The sequence below is a fragment of the Microtus ochrogaster genome, chromosome 22 (assembly GCF_000317375.1).
Source record: "Microtus ochrogaster isolate Prairie Vole_2 chromosome 22, MicOch1.0, whole genome shotgun sequence".
NCBI lineage: Eukaryota > Metazoa > Chordata > Mammalia > Rodentia > Cricetidae > Microtus > Microtus ochrogaster.
This window is the reverse complement of record NC_022023.1, coordinates 817,329-825,798: the sequence shown is the minus strand read 5'-3', so window position 1 is coordinate 825,798 and position 8,470 is coordinate 817,329.

Below are 8,470 nucleotides of genomic sequence, written 5' to 3'. Positions count from 1 at the left end.
CATCTATCACGCCCTCAAAGACTCATTCATTTAGAAAGTGGGTTTCCAAGATCCATGGCTCTTCGTGGATCACTGAAAAGTCTTCAGATTTAATACCACTAACAAGGACTGAGATCGTGAGGCATAAGCCTGGTATGGAAGCACACGCATGTGGTTTCGGTGCCTGGAAGGTGAGAAGTTCAAGACTGGGCTGGGAAGATGGCTTGAGGAAGCTCATTTGCCGTGCAAGCACACAATGACCTGAGTCTGAACCGTCAACACCATGTGGAAGCTGAGCATGGCTGTGCCTGCGGATAATAATGCCAGCATTGGGGAGTGGAGACAGGTAGATGCCTGGGACTCAATGGTGCCGACCTAGCCGACAGAGGAAGCTTGAGGCTCAGTTAGAGACTCTGTTTCAAGGGAATAAAGGGGGCAGTGATAAAGGAAGACATCACGTGAGCACACACGGGTACACACGGGTGCACACATCTTCACACACACTACACACAGGCGTATACCCCTCCAAAGAAGTTTAAGGTTGCTTTTGGCAACACTGAAGTTTGGGGCTAGAATTTGCAAAAGACCCTGTCTCCCAAAAAGAAAAGAAAGCTAGCTCTCCTCTCTTGCGATGGTGGGACCTTGATTTGCTAAAGACATTTATATCTCTTGATGGGAGTCTGAATGCCGGACCCAATAGTGATGCATGGGGCTTCCTTGATGCTTGGATCAATTTACTCAGTGTCAAGAGTAAATTGGTGAGTCAGTCAATTAGACAGATGATCAGTGGTGCAGGCCCCGTGCTTTCTCATTCAATCTGATGTGTTTTGAGGGATTTGGATAAGGTAGGTAGATCTCTGTGAGTTCAAAGCAAGCCAGAGAGGCATAGTGAGATTCCTTTTACTGATTTTGTTATTTTGAGCACAGTTTCATCATATCCTTGTGTATATTCTTCATGGAAAAATCTGGACATAGGAAACAGCATCCAATACAATTTGTGCAAAAAGCAAACAAGCAAAAGGCGTGTGTTAGTGCTATGATTCCTGAATAGGTAGAGGAGCCTTTGCTGGCTGCTTTTCTGGGTCTTTCCTTGACCTAAGCTTGGGGTGCTGATGTAGAAACTCCAAGCCTGGAGCATGCTGAGTCCCTGGTATGGGAGAAGAGCCCCTACCTTATACCACAAGAGATGAATACAACATTGTTGGGTGCACAGAATACTGTAGGGGCCCAGAGGAAGCCAGGGCTTCAGGGACTCCTTAAAGCCTCCACAAGAAGTTCCCAGCCTGAGAACCCAGACCCATGGGCTTGCTAGAAGTCCAGGTAGAGTAGGCCAGGCTGGACACCTCACCTCTGCCCCTCAGTGTTAAGGGGCACTGAGGCCCACTGCAAAGCCCCAGGAGGAACAAGAGAGGGAGGCTTGCCAGGCCCCCACCCTTAGTCCCCTTCTCAGAGATGGGAGCTGATAGCAGGGGTGGGTGTGGATCCTGGAAGGCCCTGAGAACCAGTCAGGGATGAGCTTCTAGGCACAATAGGTGGTTCTAGGACTTTGGCTCTGAATATTTTTACTTTGTAACCTCCCTGCTGAGTCCTGCAGCTGTTCCTGCAGGTGGAATGGGCTGGGAACTCATGTTCAGCGGCAGAGGACATGTGAGGAGCAGATGTCCTAGGAGTCATTTGGAGCAGAAAAAGAGAGCGGTCCAAGCTTTGTACCCCCAAGGGAGACAAGGTGAAATGCACATACAAAGGCTTCTAAGGTGGGAGACTAGCTGGTGTCATGATTCAGAAACCAGAAGCCAGGGGTAGGGGGAGAGGGCCAGGGGTAGGGGGGAGGAGAAGCCAGGGGGAGAGAAATGGGGCAAGAGGAGAGGTTGTCAACTTACACCCAGCTCAGTCAAAGACCTTCTTAAAGATGTCAATCTTGACTGCACATGAACACGGTGCTGCGAATTTGTAATCCCAACATTTAGGAGGTGGAGGCAGGAGGATCAGGTGTTCTAACCCATCCTGGTCTACACACTACACATCAGGTTCAAGGCCAGCCTAGGCTACGTGAGACCGTGACCATGTAGGACAACTCCCCATCAAAAGAGGTTGGCCTTTATCCCAGAGGTCAGGAAAGGCTTCTGAGAGCTTTTAGGCTGAGAGGTTTATTGCGTATTGAAAGGCCTCTCAGAGCTTGATTGAAGGAGCAGGTGCAAGACAAGCAGGAAGCTCAGAAGAGTGCAGAGGAACGAGAGGCAGCGATACTGGGGCAGAGTGGAAGTGTGGAGGGGGCAGAGAAGTGGGTGGGTTGGAGGTGCTGCAGAATGGGAGATGATGGCACACATGAAGTCAGGGCCTGGGGCTTTGGTCTCTGGTCTTGGGGTCTTGTGGCAGGACTTGTGCTGAGGGACAAGGCACAAGTGATAGATAGGAAGGGTGAACTCAGTGTGGTACTGATGAGGATTAGCTGCCATGGGGACAAGTGAGCTGCTTGCCCTCAGAAGACTCATGCGTCCATGCAGAGTAGCAGAAACTTCTTTTGGGGAGAATGGGTGCTGGAAACTAATCCAAGGGCCTCACACACACTCGGCAAGTGCTCTACCGCTGAGCTGTATAGTCTCAGCTCGCCAGAGGAGACGATGCTATTATCCTTTGGGGTCCTGTCCGTGTCTAGCGTCTAGGTGACCTGAGTCACCCATCTCTAGGGAATAGTAGGAGCATCCTTTCCAAGTATCTTTGAGTCCATCCTTGGGCCCTGGCTCTCTGCATCTTCCTCTTCCCGCAGAGAGGTTTCTGGAGGCTGCTGACCTCAGCAGGATACCCACGCCACCCTGCCTCTCCAGTCCTGCGGCTGCCACCCAAGTGTAGATGCTGGACTAAAGTTTAGCAGAAGCTGCTGAGGTAGTGCTGGCATGGTCTACTAGGCTGGCTGGCTGCCCTGCCCAGCCTCCTCAACCCCAGTCTCGGCCTAGGCCCTCCTCCTCCTCAGCTGCCCCCACTCCACTGCATCTCTCTCTGCGGCACTCAGCAATAGGACACCCAGTGGCCCAGCCTGGAATCCTAGGAGCACAAGTAGAGGGTGCCCCTGGAAGGAGAAGGAGAGGGAACCAACAGAAGGTCTGGGAAGGGGCAAAAGAGACATAGAAGGTGCTTACTGAGCTGCAAGGCCTCCAAGCTCGTCAGTTTTATAGATCCATTGAGGAAACACACCAAGGCACAGAGGGGGAAGTAAGTTGCTAGAGGATGCACAGCATATAAAGACGGTGGAAAGAAGGGTTCTGAGGATATGAGAGAGAGAGAGAGAGAGAGAGAGAGAGAGAGAGAGAAGAGAGGCCTAGGAGGGGCACTGGGGATGGTTTGGTGAGTCCAAGCTGGCTGAGATTGCTTTTCCTGTACATATCAGGCCTCCCACCATTGGGGAGTTCCGCCTTCTTCCATCTGATTAGGGAATGTGTAGGATAGGGAATAGCTTTCCCATTAGCCCGGGGTCCCCAGAGGCTGCAGGACTGCCCCAAATCTCTATCATCTGTCTATCAGAGAAAATGGACTTTCAGAATAGAATTAGCGGGAGGCAAGGGGGTGGGGGCTTACAACCCAGATAAGAGAGACACAGAGAGCCTCAGAGGGATGGACCCGGCATTCACAATGGAGTGGCCCTGCCCGACTCAGAGAGGGGTGGTAAGCCTCAAAGCCTGGAGAATGGGAGATAAAGCCAGCAGGAGGAGGCCAGCCCCTCCGCAGAGTTGGAATGCTCCCAGCACACACCGGCTTACGATAACATACACATCGCTACAAGATGTGGGAGCAAATGGGCTGTTTCTACCCAGGCTCAGTGCCCGGCCTGAGATAACAACGGTTACCAGGATGGGATGAGGCTGCATCAGCTTGGACTGCAGACACTGTAGAGTTGCCAGGCTGCCCAGAAAACTCCCAGCTGCCTTTGCATCTGGAGGACTGTCTGCTCTAGCTGTGAAGAGGGCCAAGCCTGTCGTTAATTTCACTGTTGCATGTTTTGTTTTCCTTCCTTCCTTCCTTCCTTCCTTCCTTCCTTCCTTCCTTCCTTCCTTCCTTCCTTCCTTCCTTCCTTCCTCCCTCCCCTCTTACCTTCCAAACAGACAGAAACACCCCTCATCCTTGTCCTCCTTCTTGGTGCTCTCATATTTTCTAGGGGATAGCACAACTCAAGATAAGAGTCCCAAGCATCACTCAACATGCTGCCTGGCTTTCTCTTCCATGTTAGTAGACCCTGGTGAGTCCACACCTAAACTCCTGTCCACTCCCATCTGCAGGGTACCATTCTCTCTTGCTGTTGCCCCGTCTGTCCACATTTGTTCATGAGCAACTTGTTCACTGTACCCTCCGGAAGGCGGTGAGGTGTCAGGAACTGTCCCCAGAGGTCAGCTCCTTTTTGACCAGCAAGTCTGCTTGTCTGGAGGAATCTCAGTCATTTGTCAAAGGGTTTCCGGCAGGTCCAGCTACCAGGAGCTCTAGAAGCGCCCGGCCCGGCTCTTCTCAGTGCTAACTGGACCTAATTAGCTGATAAGGGAGAACGCCTGGCCCTGCCCATCTCACTTAGATTATCTGGACCTAATTTGCTGATAAGGTGCACAGTTGTGCACCCTTTTTAGAACCCTGGGGGCCAGAGCTCTAACCAGGTTCATCTCTGTTCACTTCACACCTAGCTGCCGATTCCAGACCGATTTCAGCAGGATGTCTGTGCTCAGGAAGTGGGGGCTGATCTAAGACTCTGGGGTCCTGGCTTCCATCCTATCTTGGCACTCTATCCAAGTCGGACCTGGACCAGCAAGACCTCTTGTTCCATCTTCCTCTTTCTTGCCTCACTCGAGGCTCCATCCACCATAACTATCGCTAAACTGCCTCACAGCTATGCTGTGTACCACATACATCCTGTTTCCTCCAACCAAAGACCCCTCTCCGCCAGGTCAGTCTGGTTATCTCTCTCCAATCCATCCTTCCTTACAGCTTGGGGAGCTGGCTCACTGCTTCCTCTGGGGGAACCTTCCAGAACTGGCCCCTGAGATCTCCCTGGCGTATGCCTGCTCTGTGCTTTGCCCACACAAAGCAGTTACATCACTTGGCACAGAGGGTACCAGGACATGGTGCCTGCTTCTCTGTCCATCCTACCCCATGGAGGCAGAAGATGCAGCTGGAAAGACCACAGGGCTTTGACTACCAGGCTAAAGAGAGAGGCTTTTGTATATTGGCATAGGTAAGGGATCCTGAAGTCTGAGGTACCCTCATTCACAGACAGAAAAGTCACCTTTCAATTTGGTTTTCTTCTAGCCCAGAGAATGGAAGACTAGATCTCAGAAGGAAGAGGGAAGTGGGCATGGATTCACCACTCATCTTCCCATCTGTGTTGGTTCCCAGGTCTAGGAGTCCCCCCCCGCCCCACACCATGAAGGCATGGTATCTGAGGTCCCCACCCCTCCCCTCAAGGACCAAGCTCAAACCCCAATCCCCTGTTATGTAAGTGAATTATCCTCTGTCCCTAACCAGCACCAGCCAGATCTCCTTCTAATTGATTTAATCTCCTCATACAGAGAGCGAGGCCAGGGTTGAAGAGATGGCGTTGGTCAGGAGCCAACACATCAGTGACGTAGGCACATTCATGGCAGGGAATCTAGGTCATGGATTGGCTCACTGTGGCTCTGATCCTCCACTCTAGCTGTTTGGGGTGCATGAAAAGGTATTTTCAGTCACTCCTCATTCCTCAAGTCCCGGGCTTCCGTGGAAGGAAGCCGAGACTCCCATAAGACTCTTGTCTACCTCTCAGATCTCCTCCAGTCCCGGACAGATATTCCCTGCGTCCCACTCTGAGCGCAGGATGCAGAGAAACTAATTTGTTGAGGAATGAGAGACGAGCAGATGGTCCAGTTTTAGTGGGGCGGGGAGAAGAGACCTGAATTTACCTTCTTCATTGAATGAGTCTGCACTCTGCAGCTTCCTTGGAAGAAGTGTCCAGATGTGTTTGGATGCCTTCAAGGATGAGGAGCTCAGGCCCAGGACAGTGCCTCTCTATGTGGGAACACCACCCAGGGGAAGTTCTTTTTCATACAGGGCAGAGGTATCAGTCTTGGGATTTCTCTTTGGAATTAGCTCTGATTTTGCAGCCACAGGGGTTCTAGGGCAGCATGATCCTGGGACAAGGCAATCACCTCTCCTGAGTTTGTCCTCCTCTGGGATGGACCACTCCTGGCTCTTTCACAAGGTCTCTAGTGGTAATCTTTCTGGATAATTCCCTGATGCATCTCCTATGTGAATAAGCTGTAAATGTCACACGGGCTCCAGGGCAGTATGAGCAGTTCAGGCCAGGGCAGGACCATCTGTCTTATTATTATTTTTAATCTCATTACTGCATTCCCATGGATACAGCCTGAAACCATCAGTACCTAAGCACATTCCACTTTCGGCTCAGCTTAAACAGAGCCAGCAAACCCCATCATCATTCTGGATTCTGGCATTACCAAAGGAAAGTCTCCAGGAAAAAGACCTCTGTGGGCTGTCAGAACTGCTCAGTAGGTAAAGGTGACTGCCATCAACATTGACAACCTGAGGTTGATTCCCAGGACCCACACGGTAGAAGGAGAGAACCAATTCCCAGTGCTGTGGCATGCATGTGCACAGATACACACACACACACACACACACACACACACACACACACACTGAACTTTATAAAAATACCTTTGTGACATAAAGTACATCTATATGTTTTTTTCATCATTGTGGTAAAACACTTGACCAAACCCATGTTGGGGGAGAACTTATTTTGCTTATCATCTTTGAGGGCAGACAGGGAAGAAACTCTAGGTAGTTGCAGAGGCAGGGACCACAGCTCCTTACTGGCTTGCTCTCCATGGCTTGTCCAGCTTGATTTCTTTCATCTCTCAGAACCACTGGCCCAGAAGAGACGCCACCCATAGCAGTCTGGATTCTCACATATATAAATTACTAATCAAGAAAAGGCCCTCACAGACATGTTTGCAGGCTAATTTGATAGAGGTCATTCTTCGATCGAGATTTCTTCTTCCCAGCTATGTACTAAGCTGACAAAACCCAACCTCCAGCCTTCCTATCTGTCTGTAAATCCTTCTCAATCTATCCGGAGACTCACTCAGATGTCAGTCATCTTCCCACCCAACCATCTACCAATCAGTTTACTTTCCATCCATTTTCTCTCTCATCCAATTATCTACCTACCCACTCACCCACAAATCTACTCAAATACTCACTCATCCAATGCATGTATTTATCTCTCCAACTTCTCTACTTCTCAGTGGCCTTTGTATTCATCATCCATCCACCTACTGATCCACCTGTCATCTACCCATCCATCATCTTCCTGCTGTACATCATCTATTCACTCATCCATCCATTCTCCTTCCATCCTGTACTTACCGAGACCCCACTCCATGTCAAATATTTTGATGAGTTTTCTGAGGAATTCAAAGTTGAGGAAAATACATTCTCAGGTGCTCTGTCTTTTGTCATTACTCTCAAAGGGGGTAGGAGTAGATAAAGGAAATGGTACTGGGTATCATAAACTGAAACAAAGCTTTGAGAGCTGGAGGAGGATGTACCATCTAAATGAGGCTTTCCTGGTAGGGAGATACTTGGTTTTGGACGTTGAGATGCATAGATCCATTGAACATCATTCCAAGCAGAAAAGACACATTGAAGATGTAGCCCTTAGAGAGCTCAAGTTTGGATCATTCTTTATATGCCTGTCAAAGAGCTGGGCACAGTACAGATATCTAAGATGCATTTGCTGATTGCCTTATTTCTCCCCCCATTTCTTTTTCTTATGGGAAATCCTGATACTTGATTGAAATAATTTATTTTTTCTCTTTGTAGAGGTTTCTACAGGGGACTGGCTTTATAGAGCTCTCTTAGTATGCTTGAAGCCCTGGATTTAATCCTCAGCACTATATAAACACTATCACAGTGCATGTCTGTAGTCTAGGAGGTAGGATGATCAGATGTTCATACTTCAAGGTCACCTTTGGTTACAGAACTAGTTTGAGACTAGCCTGGGATACCTGAGACTTTGTATAAAACAGGAGAAAATAAAGGAGGAGAGGTAGAGAAAGAAGAGAGAAAGTGGGAGGAAGGGATAGGAAAAAAAGAGGAGTGGTAGGTAGGTAGGTAGGTAGATAGATAGATAGATAGATAGATAGATAGATAGATAGATAGATGTTAGACATGCAAATTCTGCAGTCTTTAGTTGCCTCTCTGGATGGTCTTGGCAAATCCCAAAACACTTCTTGGTCTATATGCACCTAATGTTGAATGTCTGACTCTCAGGTGATCATTTTTCTTGATCTTAATGACTTGGGGGTTGTAGTTAATAGGAGCGGCGGGCTGCGTCCCGGCACCCGGCCGCCCACATGGCTAGCTCTACCCGAAATAATTACACGGACACTGTGTTCATTTAACCACCGCTTGGCCCTTTAGCTCTAGCCCTTACTGGCTAATTCTGATATCC